General features: G+C 42.6%; 1 protein-coding gene across 1 annotated transcript in view; it reads right to left on the bottom strand.

The window, feature by feature from the left end:
* Window positions 1-9,890, bottom strand: part of CDH20 (cadherin 20) — a 179,161-nt gene extending 169,271 nt beyond the window's left edge. Inside the window, exon 1 of the mRNA XM_032470507.1 lies at window positions 9,775-9,890. The gene's annotated coding sequence lies outside the window, so the exon portion shown is untranslated. The remainder of the gene's footprint in view (window positions 1-9,774) is intronic.
* Between the last annotated feature and the right edge of the window lie 11,627 nt (window positions 9,891-21,517).

Genomic DNA, 21,517 nt, shown 5'->3' with positions numbered 1-21,517 from the left:
CTGTGATTCGGTTTCCTCAGTTATCCAGTGACGGTGATACCAGATACTAGTTCATGGGGTTCTTGTGAGGAAAAGATGAGCTAATGCTGGTGACTGCTTTACACAGTGCTTGGCACACAGGAAATCACCCTTATTCCATATGGCATGTGGTAAGGTTCTCTCTCCTGCATATTCTATTTTAGTTACTCCAATGACTCTGAATATATGGATTAGAGAAAATATAGATCTTTCTTTTATTAGCAGAATTATATAGAGTAATTTACAAGGTCAATAAGAGCCTATGAGAAGGAATTCATACACACTGAGGGCTGGAAAGAATCCTGGAGAACGTCTGGTACACTCTCCCACCTGTTTGGGCTCAAATTCCCGTAGGCTAGTCATCGTCATGCTCCCCTCTGATGACTGAGCCCTCCTCACTGCTTTCCAGGGGAGCTCAGGTAGGACAATTCGTCTTACGCTGGAAGCTCATCATTATGCTGGCATAACATTTGCTTCTCTGTGGTTTCCATTCAGGGGCCCTCATTTTCTTCTCCATGGCAATGTGGGATACATTTATTTTCTGTTTCACATGAAGATATTCCAGATACTTGAAGGTGACTATTATGGCCCCTTGGGGTCTTTTTTATGTCAGGTCGGCCATTTTAAAGCCCTTCAGCCATTCATCTGAAAGGCATGTTTTTAGGTTCCTTCAGGCCACTGGCTGTTTCCTACAGATACAGCTTGGGTAGAGTATGATGAGTGGAACAGAACAGGACATGTCAGGTGCCCCCTGACCAAGACAAAGCAAAGGTAGGACCGACTCATCCCTGGAAAAAGTGGGTAACAAGGGCCTGGGGTTGAGTCCCAGCCCCGCTTTGCCCTGGTTGTGACAGGCCTTGGGGTTGAGTCGCAGCCCCGCTTTGCCCTGGCTGTGACAGGCCTTGGGCTTGCCGCTCAGTCTGCACACGGTTTATTTTCCTCACTGGCATTGTTAACAATAAATTTCATCTTATTAGATCTGGTCCATTCTATCAGCCTTTTTGATCATATTTCTTCATGTAATGTTTTCTCTATCCCTTTGGTTTCATTAAATTTATAGATATGATCGCATATTATCATGTGCACATCAGTGCCACTGATTAAAGAAAAATGTAATCCATATCAAGTCCAGAGGCCTACGGTAGAGCATCCAAAACCTACACTAGGTTAACCATATTTCATTCATTTAGTAAAGACGTATTTATTGAATACTGACTACATGCTAGGCATGAGGGGATATGAAGATGAGCAAAAGGGTTGCCATGCCTGTTCTGTTGGAACCTGGAGTCTTGTGGACAATCCTGTTATTTGGCATCTTGAGGTGCTATGGCTTAAAACTTCCTCAACCATTATACTGATCTTTGTTGATACAAAAATATAATCACAGGGATCTCTTGATCACACCATTTGGGCCCCAAAGGAAACGAGTTTAGTAGGAGCAGAATTGATATTAATAAATTCATGTTGACGTAGTAATTTTTTCTCCCAAAGTTTTGTCTCATCATTTTTTGTTTTTTTGTTTTTGTTTCTGTTTTCTTTTTACAAATTATCTCTATGGGGAGGGTAAAGCTCAGTAGTAGAGCGCATGCTTAGTATGCATGAAGTCCTGAGTTCAATCCCTAGTACCTCCATTAAAATAAATAATAAACAAACAAACAAACAAACAAACCTAATTGCCTCCCTTCTCCCCCACCAAAAAAAAACAAGGAAAAAAAGTGTTAAAAAAAATCTCTAATGTAGCTAACATAACCATGAGACTTATCTATATTATTATTTGAAAAATGAATGACCTAACCTTAGGTTGAAAATGTGTGCAACATGAACAATACATGGAGGTTGAATTTTGCTCTGTGCCAGTGGTTGTCCAGCTGGGGTAATTTTGCTCCCCAGGGACCTGGACAACACCTGGAGACATTTTTGGTGTTCACAGCTGAGAGGATGTTACTGGCATCTAGTGGGTAGAGACCAGGGATGCTGCTAAGTGTCCTACACACACAGGACCACTCCTTCTCACTCTTCCAATAAAGAATTAAGAATTATCTGGCCTCAAATGTAATTAGTACCAAGGTTAAGAAACCCTGATGTAGGGGAGGCAGTGTAATTGCATGATTAGAACTCCAGACTTGGGAGCCAGAGAGTCCTGGGTTCGAAATCTGCCCTGGGTGACTACTTAGCCTTTTGCCTCAGGTTCTGCATCTGCAAAATGAATATGATAACAATACTGACTTCCCAAAGAAGATTAATGAGGCCGTGCACGTGAAGCACTCAGCACGGTGTCTGGCCCAGGGGAAAGGACTTAAATAAATAGTGGTTATTCATTTTTATTGCGCTTTCTGCTTTCTCTCTGAATGCAACACATTTTAATTGACACAAGCAAACTATATAGATGTATCCAAAGACATGGACAGCATTTCTGTATTATGAAGAAATCTGTTGTTTTCCTGTGTTTAAAGAAGCAAGCCTCAGTAATTTGATCTCCGAATGTCCACCAGCCCTATGAACTGGATGATAGCCTCTGTGCTTAGCTGCCTGAAGTATTCCACTGAGGTGCAGAACTGCCAAATGGATTAATTTTTTAGTGACTACTCAAGGATTTTATTTCCAAATATGAGCATGCTTCGTACTTTTAGGCTGCAATAAATTTTCCCAGTATTATTGAGATGAGAACATAGGCTTAAGGATAAAGGTAGAAACAACCATAACACTTTACAACTATAATGTTAATGAAGACATACTTTGATTGCTAGACACTGTTTGCTTTAAATATAATTTGTAGTGTGATTGATAACAAAAGATCTTATGTAATAGTTATTTACAAGAGGAGCATCCTTGGGATTTCTTGCCAGTTTGTGCAAAGTATGGCACAGATTTAGTCTTATTTAATGTCCAAAAAAGCTTACAAGACACATGCTCTCAAGTGTGGCTTCTTTCAGTGATATGGTGATGGTGCCTTTGCAAATTCATACTTCAGATGAGGCCTAGGATGTAGGGAATCAAGGGGTTTGAAAAAGGCATATTGGAACTTGTATTGTTTCTTGCATTAGAAAAAGAAGATAAGTGAACCTTTGGGTCTGTGGATGGGTGGGCACAGAGATGGCTGTAATGTTCAGTTGGTTTCTCCCCCAACCTTAATAGGTGATAAGTAGGTGATACACCCATTCTTCATGTCTACCCAGAATATTTGGAAAAAGATTGTAGATGCAAAGATTGAGTGTTCACTTCCATCTGTTTTGATACTCTTATCAGAGTGCTAATAATCTTTCAAATTAAAAAAAACATGTATTTAGTTGCCTTTAGAAATTACTTCTAAATGAAATCCCTTTAGCTCACTTCTAATTAAATTGCTAAATGAAATGACTTCTATTGGTTTTTGAAAACAAATGATGGTAAATACATTTATTATTCATAATATGTGCAAATTAATCCATATTAGGACTTGATCAGGAGTTCAAAGTCATTGGCTTTACAAAATGAAACAAAATAATAATGAATATGATATAAAATGTACATTATTCCTTCAGGAAAATATTATGTATACAGTAGCTTTAACCACAAATTTTTATAAATACATCTAAAATACTTATGCACACTTAAAATGTGTATCCAGCAATTTATACCACCTACTATCTAATAAATTCTCTTTTAACTTATTGGTGGAAAGTGGAAACCAAAGTTTGGTTCCCTCCAGAGATATCGGCTAGAGAACAAGCAAGCTGCACTGCACATCTTCCTGTGCTATTTTGACCATAACCTTAGCTCCAATCCTGGTAAACAAGTGCCTCTGGGAACAAGGGGTAATTGAATCTTCATGCTAATTCTAGCCTGGTTCTCTCTTGACTATTGGCTCCCAATTATGCCAACATATTACACTAGGTACTGTTCTCTAGGAAAACACTAAGACCACCTTGTTCATTCAACTAAGGTCAGACCTAAAAGAAAAAAAGAAAAAACCAGGCTGATGCTTTACCTATAGACATTTCAGTTCATATGGGCATCTGCTTTTCATTTTGGTAGGAAGGTTAACATAGCTTATTTTAGTTATAAATCAGGTGCAGGAGCAGAAAAGTGTCAGTGTATTGGCCACATGTCATTTCACTATAGGTTTCTCTCCTCCCACAGGATGTTGGACAGTGCTGCAGTTGCGTGGTTGGGCTTGACCATTTGGCCATATGTCAAGCGAGCTTCTGTGACAACCAGAGGTAGCCATTGCCGTGGAATGAAATTATTATTTTGTTAATTACTCTTTACTTAGTTGCAGAGAATATGCAGCCACAATTAGTCTAATACTCAGGACTTCAAGGGTAGAATATGTGTGATGATTTGTTGCGAATAATACCCATTTGGGGAAGTGCCATCTTTATTATGAAGAGATTCTGTGCATTTTTAACAACTTAGCTATACATAAACACATTCGATATTTAGGTAAAACTTGAAAAAAAAGGAAAGCCTTTAAAGATTTTCCTCTTTTCCTTCCTCCCTCATACCCACACCAGAAAATTGCCAGTAATTATGACTATTAATCACAGGTGTATCTTGCCAGTTTAGGGAAAAGAATTTGAAGTAACAAAGTCAGTTCAAGTATTTGACTATTATAGATTCATCCACCTTGGAAATTCCATTAGTTCCATTTTATTTTTCTTGTAAAAATGAGACCAACATATATTATTGAGAATCTGCTATGTGTAAGACTCCAGCTAGGAGCTCTGCGACTATGAGAAACATCTCTTCCATACAAGAAACATCTCTTGACGTGGCTATGGGATTAGTCCAAATAAATTCTAAACTCCTGATTAGATTATCAAACATTCTTACAGATAGCGAAAACACCCCCATTTCAGGAAATGCCTGTGCACGTTTGTCATTTGTACTCTGCATGACGTTTTATATGACCAGCCCTTACTGCTTTGGAAGAAGAAATGAGCAGTGGTATCGTTATTACTTTACTCTGCATATATTTAAAAGATCTAACGGTTTATGGCTTCCCTTACTCTTTTATTGTAGGTATTCATTGATGTATTCCCATACCAAATGTTCTCTCTTTTATGATTCCTTAAACTTATAAAAAAATTACACATACCTTTAGGGGAATTGGACCATTTCTGTTTTGCATTGCACTTGAGTAATGCTTTGACTTGAATATTCTTAGGGTTCTAAAATTAAGTTAATCCATATGTAATTAGGAATGTTCTTAACTAGACAGTCCTGGTTAGCAGGAGATTGGCAGATTATTCTGAAAAACTATTTAGCAAACTATGAATAGCAATTAAATGAGAAAAGGCTAAATTTCTCTTTAAAATGGGTTGTTTCCATAATTTAATGTGGCAATATGATTTTATATTTTTAATTGCTATAGACAGTGCATTTCAGTAAAGTAGAATTTTGTCTTCCGAAAGCTAGATAGTTCCATAATTTTATACCACTTATGCTTTTTAACACTTTAGTCAGTATTCTTCCTTTGCAGTCCCTTTTGATTCATGATGGGTAAAAGAAGTTAGAGGTTAGTAAGGGCAGTGTTCTACCTCTTAAACAAATTGAGACAAAATGAGTATCTTGGAGAAACTAAGTGTTTCTCTTTATGAGACTTTATGACCTTATGTAATTTATTATGCTTTCTTAATATCGTAGTGCTTTTATTCCCAGAACAATTATACTTAACATTGACACTAAAAATGCTTCTTTTTAAAATTCAAATAATGAGAACTTTGCTCCATAGTTTGTGTCAATATTGGGATTCAAGGAGGGTTTGAACCTAATGAATACATGGTTCTTCCTTTCCCCTACCGCAGACACCAAGTGCTTAATACCCTCTGGGAGTCCCTTACTCATTGTTTCATTGCAGAAGTCATTTCAGAAGGGATTTATGACAGTTCCATCTTTTAGTAAATAACAATAAGCCACAGTCTCCTACCTGTAATAACTGTAGATGCTCAGCTGCTTAGAATCACCCTTATCACTTAAAATATGGTTTCTTTTGTCTCTAAATTAGTATGAAAATACAGAGGAGGCTATTTCTTCCATTAAATGTGAAAGATTAATCACTGGGCAATTTGTTTCACAATAGAATATAATGAAATGTCAAAAAATGGAATACTTACTTCTTAAACCTTATATGTCTGTGAAAACAGTGTTGGAGAAGCAGAAAAATCTGGGGCTATTTGCACAGATTTTGACTGAGCTGACACTAAGGTTTGCATCTACAAATCTATGAATTAATACTGGAGTTACCCCAGGCATTCGTTACTTCTGTAGTTTCTTAGGCTGATTTTAAGAGATGAGAAATTTTGTCCACAGCCAGAGTAGAACTTGGAGGAGGAGAAACGGCAGCAATGGAACTCAGATCACCAGCATTTTCTGTGTTCTGGGGATATGAATATGCTTTTTTTTTTTTAAACGAATCAGGATTTTCCCAAGTACCATCAGAGTGAAACGAGTGAAGATAAAAGTGATCTGTTACTTTTCTATTTCTCCCTTGCTCTTATTTTTGCTTCTCTGCACTACTGATTACAACACCACCAGATCAGAATGAACAATTAACTGTCTAATTATTCTAGTCACACCAGCCCACAATGAAATCTTTATTCCGTGTTTACAGCAATCTTTGGCAGAGGCTGTCTTGCTGTTTCTAAACTAAGAAGAACTGCCCTTTGGCTCCTCTCGGCATCAGCTGCCTTGGTTTCAGCCTTGGATGCCAATAATCAGACTTCTTTTTCTTCCAAAGTGGACATTTTTTTTAGGGTGAAAAGACCTATTCTCATCACCCTCCCATATATTCTGGCTGATTTATGTTCTGGCCACTGCAGCTCTTCCTTCCGTATCTCTTTACATTTTTCCTCTCTCCATAGAACACCACCAGGCAAAACCTCCATTTTAAGTCCGAAACTGTAAAAAATGCTTCACCAAACAGTGCTCACTACTATGAGGGAAAGAAAAATACAACTACTGGTTTATGAGTAGAGGGAAGTCAAGGAAACCCTTCCTGCTTTCTACACGGGTAATTCTCTAGCTCAAAAGGCATTCAATAACTTCTCCACCAGGGGAAAACTGTACCCACTTTTCAGTGGCTCTCTTGATTACTTCCAACTTTTTACTTAAATTTGCCAACAGCTGCACATCTCTGAGAGGCTTCAGAACTTGGGGCATATTTAGAAATATATAAGGGGCTGAGAGAGTACATCTGAATCTCTTTGAAATGGCAAGGGGAAACTACTGCACTGTGCAGACAGGGATGGAGAAGTTAACAGCAATCCAAAGATAAGAGGAAGGCAGTTACCTTTACCAAAGGGAGGAGGGCAGGACACCTTGGTTAGTCTTCTTTGGACCATCTGATGGAGTTCCCATCCTGCATCTGAGAGCAGACAACAGCCAGTGTTGGGTCTGTTGCCCTATACTGCTCAACTGGTTTTTTTTTTTTCCCCCAGAAGAATGTTTCCCTGCTCTGCAAGGATGATGGCATCTTTCTTCCCATTCCATTCTCCAAACTCTATGTGATGGTTCCCCTAACAACCCTTCCGTCCTGCCCCTCAGCCCCCAGCACTTACTACATTCCCATTGCCTCTTCTGTGAGAACTGGGTCATAAAATTTTACAGGGGCGAAAGGTAGAAGGGGGCGTCTCAGTAGTGTAAACACTGATTAAATTCCCAGGCAACTCTCCCCATATGAAAGATAATTTTTCTACAAGTATGCACAAAAATGTCAAGAATGCTAAGTCATTTTTATGTTTGTACTTTCCTTTTCCATTTTAATTCCACACTGCCACATGGCACACATGCTAAAAATGAATCTCTGTAACCTGCAGTGTGGCAAACTTTTCACATAACAGTAAAACCAGCGTATTTTAGAGACTGTCCTTTCCCAGGATGCTCAAAGCATTTTGGGAAACAAAATTAGATCATCTCACCACAACTGTCCTATTAGAAAGGCATGGCTACTCATGCATTGGCAATAGGGAAAATCAGAAGCGCTGGCAAGGAAAGGTCATACCAAAGTCAGTGGACAACAGCCTAAGTAGACTCTGAGAGCTTGGTTCCAATTTATAATACTTCCCATTTGCCTCGTTTGTCTCTCTTTTTTCTCTGGCAGGAAGGGATGTGGCCAGCGAGGAGGCTTGACCTCATCTCCTGCACTTGGCTTAACTCTGACATGCTGTTCTCCCACAGTCTTGCCCTGTTTTCTGCGTCATCAGCTGGCCAAGCCTGTGCCCTGGAGCAGCTCTGACCAGGGGCCAAGCCAAGAGGAGGCGACTGCAGATGCCCCTGTGGCTTCCTCCGGTGTTGAGAACCTGAGTGTGCCCCTGCCAGGTAACATGCCCTGTGGGACAACGAGGGTTACACTAAGAGAAAAATTAATTTCCAGATCGTAGAAATACTTGAAAGGAAAAAGCGCAGTCAGGTATGGCTTCAACACTGGCAATGCCCCCACCATTCTGGAGCCAGAAGAGGCTGAGGAGGGTGAGCCATAGAAATACAACACTCATCTATAGTGTTGGTGCAAGCACATTGTGAAGTTGTGACTTTTTGTTCTAAGGTAGATCCAGTTCCTTTGCGGGGTCCCTGACACCGCACAGCTCTGAGGGGTAATTTTCTTTGATGGAGAGGAGCATCAGAGACCAGAGGGGTCAAGGGATAATTTATTTGAGGAAAGGCAGACTCAGTTTCCAGGCGACATGTAACAATCAGAAGACAAAATCCTTCCTGGCATTCGTACCAATAACGACGGCATTAATAATAGTAATAATAATGGCACAGTAAACTCCGAACCCACTAGGCGACCAATCCCTTAGTGCTCTGCCGCCAGCGCTCTTACTTTCTGCCTGGTTTTAGCAGGGGAGGGTGGTGGTGGGGAAGGCTCTGGCGCTGCCTCCGGGCTGCCCTCCAGGTTCCAGCCTCCATCCCCACCCCCGGGGTGGATAGTCAGGCAGAGGCTTCTCCTTCATCCGAAGTCCAGCCTAGCCTCTCCCGTTGCTGAGGGCACGTTGGGACTCCGCGATAGTGTTTCCTCTGCAAATCCGCAACTTTCACCCTATCTGACCCCCTCGCCAACCCCTCATCTCCGGCTCTCCTTCCACAGTAACTACCAGGAGCAAAACCCAAACAACCGCGCGCAATTCAGAGCTTTCCCTGGGAGTGTCAGGGCCCGGAGACAGGAAATCCGGAGAGTTGGCGATGTCCGGCAGGTGGCAGGGACGCGAGTCACCACCACATTCTCCTCCCACGGACGAACTCGGGCACTGGCGCCGCGCGAGGCGGGGACTGGGACCGGCCCCGGCCCCGGCCCCGCAGGCGCCTGAGCCTCCCCGGAGCCTTGGTCTCTGGTCCCCCTTCACGGCGCGCATCCTCGAGCGGGGGACGCGGCCAGCCCTCTCCCACCGGCTGCTGGAGGGAGGCGCAGCCGCCCCCGGGGCAAGCGAGGGCAAAGCCTGGGCCAAGCGCTCCCGCGAGCCGCGCTCCTGGGTCTCCGGTCCCCACCACCCGGGCGCGCAGCCCCGGCTGCCAGCGCGCCGCGTCCTCAGCCTGCCCTGCTGCGCTCCAGCTTTCAGAGAGAAGCTCCCCAGCCCAGGCAGCTCTTTCGCGTCCCCTTCCCCTCAAAGTCCGAGGAAGTCTAACTCCGACCCGCTCGGAGAGAGCTCGGTGCGGGGCAGGACCGCCCGCAGCGCCCGGGGGCGGCTTCCCGGGAGAGCGGGCTCCGGCGCCCTGCGCAGCCTGGTGCGGGCGCCCGGGGACAGTCGCGCGGGCCCCCACCCGAGCTCTCCGCTTTACCTGGCACGGCCGGCGACTCTCCGCGGACGTTCGGTCCAGACTCCTCCGGGGCAGGCGTCCGGCTCACATCGCTGCTTCACCCACCGGGCAGCCGGTGTCCCGCTGGGTCCCTTCGTCCCCGCTCTCGGCGCTGCCCCCGCCCCCCACCCCCCTACCCCCTCCGTCAAAAGTGTCACAGCTTTTCTGCCTGCGGATCTTTCGCAAAGTCTCCGCGCAGTCGTCAGGAGTTGGGCTTCGATGGCAGGCGCGCCAACCCCACCGATGCCCTGCCCCGCCCTCCCGCGGTCCCCTGCGCTCCGCCCGCGGAGAAGAGCCTCTCGTCGCGGTCACCGTCCCCCGAGCGTGGCGCGCGGTCCGCTTCCACTCCCTCGCGCCTTCCCCAGCCGGAGTGGCTGCCGCCTGCCTGTGCCGCGGGTCCTCATTCCCCTGCTCATGAATATTCTGACAGAGGCTAATGCCGTTGAAGTAAATTGAATTAGCCAATTGGTGCCAGGAATGTGCGCTCCTTCCTTCTGAGGAGCTGTCTGGAACCCCACCAAAAGAAAGCAATTAGCGTCCGGTTGGCACCCTGTGGTTTAGATCAGTGAGGAGCAAAATGGGTTAATTCTTTAAATGCAGTTTAGAACCGTATTTAAATGTTTAAACTCCTCTATTGGCTGAGAGAGTAAGAAAACGTTAAGAGGGAGAGAGAGGAAAGGTGATGGGTAGGCAGGCGTAGGGGGAATATCTACCCCCAACCTCCCCCTGAAGAGGAAGTGACTGACTGTGCACAGATTATGAATTCTGGAGGAGGCAGTTGACAAGAACAGTAAAAGATAGGCAACCAGGATCTAAAATGAGACGGTATCAACCTGGGTTTAACTTTGACCTTGAGGATGCTGAGGACTCTAATACTTTTCAATAGGAGGGGTGGCGAGAGATGGCAGAGGGAGAGGAAAACTTCAGTCATCTACTTTTATGATTTTCTCCAAATGTTCAGATTGCCTTCCTTTGTCCTCATAGCGAGACCACAGAGTTTTAAAACTTTGGTTGAAGTAGGGATGGGGTGGAGGTACCTTAAAGGTCAGGAGTTTCAGAGGAGGAAGCAGAGACCACCCGTGAATGAAGAAATCCTCTCAAATCACACAGTGGCTCTGACGGGGCGGTTCTAGAAGGCAAGTCTCAACTTTAGTCCAAGCTTCTTGGTCTGGGGTCAGACAAGGTGGACAGGAGGAACAACCTCTGTCGTCGTGCCTCCTACCCTGGAATGCCAGCTCCTTCACAGTTACCGATTACAACTTGGGTTTAGCCAGCTGGGGAGTATCTTTGCCCAGTTCCGCATCCACATCTCTCTTTATAAACCTTAGGTGCTTTTAAGATTTTCTCCCCATCACTGATTTTTTAAATACAGAAAGTTATTTTGATTGAATTGTTACTGAATGATCTATGTGTATAAATAACTGATAAAACTGTGTGTGAGTAACTGATAGAATTCCCACATATGCCAGTAGAAAGCAGTATCCTGGCAAAGGCAGTTGTACGATATTTTAATAGGTTTCAACAAGGGCTAGAATTGGAGCTCACAGTAATAACAGTAATTATTAATGTAGAGCAGCTAATGTTTATCAAGAACTTGGTATGTGACAGACATGCATTAGGCAAGTATCTCATTTAATCTTTCCAACTACACTATTCAATGTATACTATTGTTTCCCCATGTTAATAGATGAGGAAGGTGAGGCTCAGAAAAGTAAACCGTGTGTCCAAGTCACATAGGTCATAAGTGGTGAAGACACTTTGACCCCAAGCAGACTAATTAATATGCTTGAGCCTTCAGGTCACCAGCAGCCTATACTGCCTCCTTATCTTAAAAAGAGAACCAGCCTCTTGATGTTTTATTGAAGTGACTTGTCCTTGATGATTAATTTCTTACCAAAATTTAGAGGGAATAAGGAGGGTTTTTTTTTTTTTTTGTTTTTTTGGATGGTATGGTTAATTTTACATGTCATCTTGATTGGGCCACAGGGTGCCTGAATATCTGGTCAAACATTATACTGGGTGTTTCTGTGAGGATGTTTTTGGATGAGATTAACATTTAAATTGGTAGACTAAGTAAAGCAGACTGCCTTGCCCAGTGTGGGTGGGCCTCATTCAATCAGTTGAAGGCCTGAATAGAACAAAATGGCTGACCCTCCCCTGAGTAAGAGAGATTTCTCTTATCTGATGGCCTTGGAACTGGGACATCAGCTCTGCAGATTTTGGGCTTGCCAGCCTTCATAATTGCATGAGTCAACTCCTTATTTTCTGTCTCCTGCTGGTTCTGTTTCTCTGGGGAACCTTGACTAAAACATGTGGATATATTCAGTAAAAGCTACTCTTTGTGAAATTCTCATGAATGTCTGAATATTTCTATCTCCCAGTACATTGTCTGGTACATAGTATATAATAAATATATCATTTCTTGTACTTAAGATTTTCTAGGCCTATTATTAGTAAGGGAGGAGCAATTATATTATATAAAATATTTGATTATATGTTGTTATATATATCATATATCATATATAATTTGGATCAGATATCATCAGATTTAAATAAAATTTTATCTTTGAAGAACTAAAAACAGACTGTAATAGGTTGGGTTAAAACAAGATTTAAAGATGTAATATGGGGGGAAATTTTAGTATTACAATTTTAGGGGTAAAAATGATCAGGTTAAATCTCTGAATTCAACAGTTGTTGAATACCTATTAAATGCAAGGCACATTTCTATTCAGATATTTTCTATTGAAGTTCGCAGTTGAATCACTTAAAACAGTTAAGAATCTGCCATATTCTATTCTCTGAAACTTTGGGTAGTTTAAAACCCTTTGTTAAGAAACTGTATACTGTTTTATCCCTGTATTAAATATTTAAGATTTTCCTCATCACGATTCCTCCCTTACAATGCTCTGTTGGATCCTTCTTTTTACTAAGAGTATCCTCTTAGGATTTAGAGGCAACATTTCACTGGAGTCTTCAGATGTTGGAATGTTTATTTATATGAATATGTTAATATGATTTTAGGGCCCATAAAACGTTATCAGAATGAGTGCTTTCCAGTGAGCTCTAGCGATGCAGAGGATAGTGTCAGGGAGGTACCTCCAGAGTCTGAGGATGGGGCTTCAGCACTGGGTATGGGGGATGGGCAATCTTGGACCAGCCATTCACTTTTAGAGCAGACCTGGTTGGTGCTTCTACAAAGTGGAAATAATAATACCATACTGATTGGGTGCTTTGCTATTTACAAATTGCTTTCCCATATGCTCTCTCATTCTGTCCTCCTGGTAACCCTGTGAATTCAGTATTGTTATCCATATTTTAATTGATGACGAGTCTCAAGCTGACAGAGATTCAGTAACACTCAGAGCTTCTCTTGGGAACAGATAGAACAGAGACTTTAATCCAGTGACAAAATCACCTTCTCAGTGAAGCCGTCTTTGACATCTCCCTCTGTCCAACCCTCGTCCCCCGCCGCTGTGCACACACTCATATACACACACACTTCTTTTTCCAGTAGAAATACAGTCTCTTCCTTTGTTCCCCTTTAGGAGTTCTAAGAGGCATAAGGAAATAATTAGAACACAATTTGTTGTCTCTACAACTAACCAAAAGCAACCTGAAGTGAGGAACCTTGTCTTAATCATTTTTGTATCCTCAAATTTAGCTTAGTGGGAGGTGCTTAGAAAGCCCACCAATACCAACTCGGCACACTTTCGAAAATGCGTCCCAGTGACTTTACTGGGCCGTTAGGATTGAATGAAATAGTTGGCAGGTACTTGGGAAACTTAAAAAAATCATGTAATGATATTATTATTATTGTAATAATTAATATTTTTCAAAAGTAGAGTCTGAAGTAAATATAAAAAATTTTAGCCTTGACCTCTGGCTGAAAAACTCCACGAGTGAGAAAGCAGTTTGATAATATTGTCAGCTACTGTTATTTAGGACATGGATGGATAACACTTGCTCAAATTATAATCATCTGGTTAATAGTAGTACTAAAGTGGCCCATTAAGCAAGGCGGTATTAGTCTGGGAAAGGTGAGTGAATGTGTGTGTGTGTGTGTGCGTGTGTGCATGTGTGCAGTCTTCCTGCAGTTTGAAGAGCGTTATCTGTGAATGAGCAGCGTCAGCTGCTGGTATAGCTGCATTTCTCTAAGGCAAGGAGCTGCTCTTCTCCTATGGGATGATCTTTATTAAGAGCTCCCAAGGTCACAGAGTTAATGACAGAGCTGGGGCTCCTGATCCTTCCTTGCTCAGTGCTATTTTCACTACCCTGCGCTGACCGTGATTGGCAGCCGCTGCCCATACGGTGTGGTTAATGGTTTTACAACTGAGATGAGTGGTATGCAGCTCAATACCTCGTTATAATTAGTCTCCTGAGTCAGCTAATACCCTTCTAATGCAATTTCATGATCTAGATTATTCAGTATTACCCATTCAAGGTATTTTTGGATTTGAAATGATAATTATTTAGTAGAACTGAAGACATTGATACGCTAAAAAACACTTTTGTGGCTTCATAGCTTGTCTTACCATACACATTCATCATGAAGCAGTTGTTTTGGTTAAAAGCATACACACATGCACATTCAAAAAAAATCCAGAATTCCTTTTAATCTACAGATTCTTTATTTTTCTGTAGCATTGAGGTGCAAATCAGATGATGCTTCTAGACTGATTGACTAAGGCCGTTTGAGGTTCTGTGTTACTTTACTTTTGCTTTTGTGTAACACACACATCCATTCTGTCCTTTGAATTTGTGGGTTAATCAGTGACTCTCGGTCATCCTCAGAAGAAATTGGTTCCCTCACTGTCGATGTCTGTCCATTCCTGTCTGTTTCACTATGTCTGTGACTAGAATAGAGGAAAATACACCTCCCACCATCACCTCCAAGGAGAAACAGCCAGAGAAGCAGCCAGTGCTTGTGACAGCGTTCGTGAAGATGACGTTGCTGGTCCATTCAGTTGAATCTGATGAATACAGTAGCCTTCCTGTGGGCAAGCTGCCGGGCTAGGTACGGTAGCTGTTTCTAAGAGAAATAAAACCAGTGACTGCTCTCAAGGAGGTTATAATCTGGGAGAGGGGCCTTGATATTTAGCAAAGTAAAAGGTCTATGGCAGAAATGGTCTGTTAAAGAATAAAAAATTAAGTGCTGTGGGAGCCCTGGATGGAGAGAGATTATTTTCCATGGAGAAGGGGTAGAAGAATGTTCCATGAAAGGCCTGGTGGTTGCGCTGGGTTCTGAAGAATGGGTATTACTTGGATATGGGGGAAAGGGCAGAGGGACCATCAATGGTCAGAGGGGGAGGCCAGGGAACGCACAGGGCGATCTGATGGCCTGCTGTGATTACGGTCAGCCCAAGTACCTGTGACACTCAAAGGACAGACCCCTGGAAAGGTAGGGGGAACCCCGAGGGCCTTGGATGGTGTGTGGAGAAATGTATATGTTTTTCTATAGGCAATGAGGAAGGTGTTGCTTTGGAGCCAGAGAGTGACATCTACAGCTGTGTTTACATCTGAGGGTGGAACGTTTCCGAGGTGGGAGACTGAAGGGAAGGGGGCCAGCAGGGAGACTCGCAGTAGCCAAAGCAAGATGTGATAGTGGCCTGGGCCAGGAGTGTGGCAGCTGGACAGGGAAAAGGGGAGCAGAGGTAGAAAAGAATAATAGCATGTGGGTCAGCAGTACATTGAAATATTGAAACACTGTTTTCTGCCTGTCTTGGATGCTGCTGTCCCAACAACTCTCTCTCTCACTCACACACACACATACACGCACAGGCACACCCGTGTAGACACACGTGTGCACGTGTACATGTGCAGTATACACACAGTGAGCTCCTCAGGAGTATGGTTTGAATTTTTTCCCTTTGTGTTTCAGCACCTAGCACGGTGCCAGGCATTTTGTTGGCACTACATAATTGTTGGCTAAATGGGATAAAAAAAACCAATTGATGTAGGGCATCAGAGAAAATGAGGAATTGCAAAATATTGATCCTGGCTAGTGTTGGATTTTTGTAGGCAAACTACAGAGATTCTCCTGCATCCCTTATGCTTTGGCATTGGGAAAAAGAGCATGTCTGGGGCTGAAGATGACTTCTGATTATAGAAGTGTCTGAGAAGATGAAAAAATTTGGTGGAGCTGATGGCGGGCACAGCTGGAAAACTTCATGGCTAGAATATATCTCCTCTCTAAGGTCTGAAAAAAATCTCTCATGTGAACTTCAGGACGTTTTATCAGGGTTTCCTTTTAATTCTTTAGAAGGGTTAGGGGACAGAACAGTGGTCCCTCAAAGATGTCCAAGTACTAATCCCAAGTGCTGTGGCTGTGTTAGGTTACACAGCAAAGGGGAATTCGAGGCGCTAATCAGCTGGCATCCTAACAGGGGGATTATCCTGGGTTCTCCACATGGGCTCAGTGTATTCACAAGTGTCCTTAAATGCGGAACAGGGAGACAGAAGAGGCAGAGCAGTGTGATGTGAGGACTCTGCTGGCCGTTGCTGGCCTTGAAGATGGGAGAAGGGGCCATAAGCCATGGAATGGGAGTAAACTCTAGAAGCTGAAAAAGGCGAGGAGCATTTTCCCCGAGATCCCGAACACAGCTTGAAACTTTGATTATATTCTCGTGAGACACTTCAGACTCCTGACCTCAGAACTGTGAGACAATCAACTGGTGCTGTTTTAAGCCACTAAACTTGTGGTAGTTTGTTACAGCTGCAATAGAAGAATAACGAGTGTGCTTACTATTTTGGATTTATTATTATGTATTAGGGTATCTGATGCCCCAGACTGCATGAGCTATGTTGTATGATTTCCTAGATTCAACTACAGAAATATGTTTTGTTATAAAATCCCAAATCTTGGCCTGAATATAATATACGTGACAGCTTTAGTGGTATGAAGGCAGAATGTATGTTATTTGATTGTCTTTCTGTCTGCAATAAGGAGTGATGGTCTTAACTTAAGCTTCCTGTGCGGTCCCTTAGATAGTCCTCCTGGATAGGACACTAGCATCTCCAGTTGTGAAACACAGCATGAATGCACAAAAATCACGATGTGTGTCTATAACCCCTTGTCTGAGTCACCCAGATTGTGCTTTGCTGAAACAAAACAGTCATTTAAAAATCTTCATTTTTATAGTTCACTTCCATATCTTTTGGAAGAATGTGTTCTTACTTTCATTACTGTTATTTATATTACAAGTGTCATGTGAGATGATTTAACAAAGCAAAATGATAGTAATAATAAGATGAAATGTATCTCCATGTAGAAAATGTAAGTTGTCAGTAACTTAGGGGGAGTTTCTGTGTTTTAGCAGTGTGCAGGTTTGGGTTTGGCCTATCATTTACTTTTCATGCTTTATCAAAGAAGAGAGTAAATGGCAGGAAAAAAATGTTTGAAATATATTCACTGTTCAATTTGCGTGGACACTCAGCATGACACATATGCATAATGATCACTCCTTATTCATAACAAATCCTTTAAAAGCTGGGCAAGGTGCATGTTATTTTAAAAACCACTAATTCCTAAAATTAGCATGGACTATAAATTAATTTCTGAACATAAGCCTCTGGTAAGTAAGTCCTCACAGATAGCACTACTGCGATTTTTGGTTTTCAACTGCACCAAATGTTAAGAGAACATAAAGCAGCCTAAAAATAAGGTATAAAATAGGATGACTAATTTTATGTGGAGAGGTTTTACAGATGAAAGAAACTCGATTTGCCAGGCCCTTTGTAAGTAAAAACTGTGTGTTATTCTTGACATTATTCTGAAATCCTTAAGCAACAAATAGTTGCGAGAAACGGTTCTAAATATGCTTATTGATAACCTATGAAGGGCAAAATTGTACCTGATTTAAATGAGAGGACTTAGTGTTGTATCTGGAAAATTCATAGCCACTCATAACATACTTTTCTTTCATTGACAAAAAAGCATTAAGAAAGTGAGCGGAGTGGAAGGTCCTGGCTGCCCCGGGAGTCTCTCTGTCTGAGTTTGAGTCTTGGCCTGGCTACTTGCCAGTGACCTTGAGCAAGGTCATTTATTTCATCTTGCTGTGCCTGCATTTCCTCATCTGCGAAGTGGGCATGAATAGTACTCCCTACCTCATAGGATTCTTATAAGGATTAAATTAGAAAATCCATGATAATTGTTTGGCACCATCAGGTGATAGTTAGCATACATTAAAGATGATCCACTATTATTAAAGAAAGAGTTACACGTGTGTTTCTATGCATTTTCATATCTTCTTTGTCAAAAAAGGAGATTGAGATAATTGTCTTTATTATCATTTGTATCATTAAAATAAAACCACAGAATTTTCCAATAAAGGGGATCTTAGAGACAGTCAAACTCAGCCCTTTCATTTTATTGTTGAAAAAAACAAGTATAGAGGGCCAAAAGAACTTACCCAAAGTCATGCCATTTTTCTTTTCATGTGAATTCGTGAACCAAATCATCTTTACAGAACCAATCAGTCTGATTCTTGCTCTTGCAAGGGAGTGCAAGCTCTGTCAGTGTGGGCTACACAGAGGGGAGAGAAACAAAGGAACGGAAATTGAAATGTTTTTCACATGAGGGTGGTGTGCACTGAGCCCTCCCATTGAGAATATTTGGACAGAGCCCCTTTTTTCTTATAGGAAAAGTGGTGAGGTCGTGAATCTATCACTGTTTCTATCTTCAAAGGGACCTTAGGCAAGTTCTTCATTTCTTTTGATTGCGTTTTCTCATCTATAAATGTGACATCTGATCAAACTACCTCCTAGTGTGGTCAGGGGCTCAAAACAGATTCAGCTGTGAGAGGTGTACCAGAAAGAGGCTGCAGATGTTACTAAAATTGCCAAAGTGGCCCAAGAAGCAGACGAAGGCAGTTAGAGCTCAGGGTGGGTCCATTTCCTGCAACTTCTTGGGGTCAGTTATCTGCATGAGTTCCCTGTTTTGGAACAGAGGCTTTTGGATATGACTTTTTAGCCAGATTAGAGACCATTACGGTAGGAACTTGGAAGCAGAGAAGACAGCAGAATGCGGAAGAGCTGGCTAAGGGTGATGAGGGGTGAGGAATAAGAAATGCGGAAGAGAAGAAGGGAACGATTGCCATCCTAATGGCTGCTTTTTCTGTTTTGTCTCTGATGTATTATAGGTAGAAAGGAATAGAGTAAACAGAGAAGTAAAGAAAATCTAGGAAGAAGAAGATAGCACCACAAACATGCTGTCAAAAGAGCGTTTGTTGCAAGGATTCTTTTTACAGAGGGTGGGAACAACTGTCCAACAAGTGACTATGTGGCTGGGCACCCCGACTGTCAGCTCAATTAGGAGGTACCCAAGGGAAATATTTTTCAATAAACCAAATTTTTCCCCAGTAAGAACTTTGATGTGAGCTTTAGATCAATAGAGAAGATGGATTTATTTTGGAGATCTTACAGGAGAAAAAGGGACAGGACTCTTTGGAGAAATTTGTTGGGATTTTATTTTATGTAGTGGGTTTAGGACTAAAAATTCTCACTATTCTTTCCAGAAATAAAACAGTGGGATTGAAGCAATTGGAGCTTCTTTTGGGATGGTGGTATTTTTGGAAAAGAAAAGGACATATTTGGGGATATAGAACCAAACCCCAGGGAAGATGGAATTAAAACTACACTCCAGGAATTTTTCACTTAAAGAACAAAGAAGGACTACAGCTTGTGTATGAGAAAGCTTGGTGATGCTGATGATGACACCAACAGTAATAATATGTAGCATTTATTACTCGTTTACTATGGGACAGAGATGGTACCTAACATCTGCATACTTCAGATCATTCAAATTGCATCACCCCATTTAAAGTGACTGCTACTACTATCCCCACAGATGAGGAGAGTGAGGCTTATTGAGGTTAACTAATTTTACCAGGGTCTAAAGACAAACGGATTATGGGTGCAGTTTAAGAAATTATTCCAGCAGATATACCGTTAGCAGAAGCTTTTCGGGTGTGGAGAGCAAGGGCACAGCAATGATCTCCTTATACAGATAATGTAGAGTCTTTGTGCGGAAGAAGGGCATGTCTGCAGCTGTTCGGGAGGGCAGCCCAGAATGAAACCGGAAAGGACAGAGCTGGTGCCAGCTGCCCTTACCGATGCAAGGGCGCCACCTAGAGGTGGAAGGCGAGATAGTATGAGGGGCCACAGAAAATGCAGGGAAAAAAAGACAGTAGTGGAAGGGCAGCAAATCCCATAGAGATGAATCAGAAGACTGTCAGGGACAGTGCCAGTGAGAAAGTTCCTGCTGAACAAAGGAGCTGGGAATCCTTTGCCCCAGAAAGGGCAGGTCCACAGTGGGAGAAAGGAAAGGAGGGACCTTTGAGAGTCATGAACTGGGGAGACCCAAGACAATGAGCATGATTAATCGGTGGAACATGGGACCCTAATCCTCGAGCTGAGAATAAAGGAGAGGAGAAAGAGGAGAAGAGGGAGGAAGCCTTGGGAACCTAAGAAAAGTCATCTGTGCCTTTCGCAGTCTCTAAGGCAACTAACTCAGGAAAGTAGGACCTTAGTGAAGCCAGCTCCCAGAGGCGACACCAAGCGAGGTGTGGAATAAGGACAGGGTTCAACAACCGGGCATTCTTGCATATTAAATAATTAGACCTGTGGTTTGATAATACTTGTCAATAGGATTAAGTTTACAGTTAGGGATGGGCTGGTGAGGTTTGGAGTTAAGAGTTAAGTCAATGACTGCTCCAAAGGTGCATGAGCCGAAATCTGGGATGGAGGCTCTGTGACAGTGAACTTCAACCAAGGGAGAAAGGTCAGGTTTGTAAACGTATTGAATACTGAACTGTATCTCAGGGGAAAAATAGAGAGCTGGAATTGAAAACAGAGAGTGACCAATGGAGATTAGGATTGAGTCAATGTGGGGAAATAGACTGAAGTATTTCTCTCTCCCTCTTTCTCTTTCTCTCTACACATACACAACTACACCCACAATAATAACAGGTAACATTGACTGAGTGCCTGCAGTGCTCCAGGAACTGTTTTAAGTCGCAGGCACTAACTCCTGTATTCCTCCCACCAATCCTACAGGTGAACTGTTACTATTCTTCATAAGGACGGAGGCACCAACACCAGAGAGGTATTGTGACATGCCCAAGGTTCCACAGGGAATAAGAGATAAACAGGAATTTGAACCCAAGTGCTCTGATTTCAGAGCTTATGCCCTTTACCACTAAACCATTCTGTTTCTCAGTGCACACTTACACACCTAACTGCAGGCCAGAATGGATTGCCATAATGATGGATGACTCCTCAAAATCAACAGTTGTATATATAACAAAAATACATAAATTGTGACTGCAAAGTGAGCAGGGGTTCTTTGGGTCTGTCTTTCTCTTGGCTGCATTAGCTGGGCAATTGCATTAGTTATCAGTAGGCACACAACAAATTATCCCCAACTTAGTGACTTAAAACAACAAATATTTATTATGTCAGTTTTAATGCATCAGGAAGCCAGAAGTGGCTTTACTGGGTCTGGTTCAGAGTCTCTCCTGAGGTGAGAATTACACCTGTTGGCTGGGGCTGCTGTCGTCTCAAGACTGTGCTGGGGGACTATTTGTTTCCAAGCTCACTCGTGTGGCTACATCCCAGCAAGGGCCTCTCCGCAGGCTGCCTCAGGCAGCTGCCTTCTCTTTCCCCGAGACTGCTTCACGACATGGCAGCTGGCTTCCACCAGAGCCAGCGATTCAAGAGCAAGACC

Source organism: Camelus ferus, chromosome 30 (assembly GCF_009834535.1).
Source record: "Camelus ferus isolate YT-003-E chromosome 30, BCGSAC_Cfer_1.0, whole genome shotgun sequence".
NCBI classification, from domain to species: domain Eukaryota; kingdom Metazoa; phylum Chordata; class Mammalia; order Artiodactyla; family Camelidae; genus Camelus; species Camelus ferus.
Note: the sequence above shows the minus strand (reverse complement) of the source record. Positions and strands in the feature narration are given on the sequence as shown.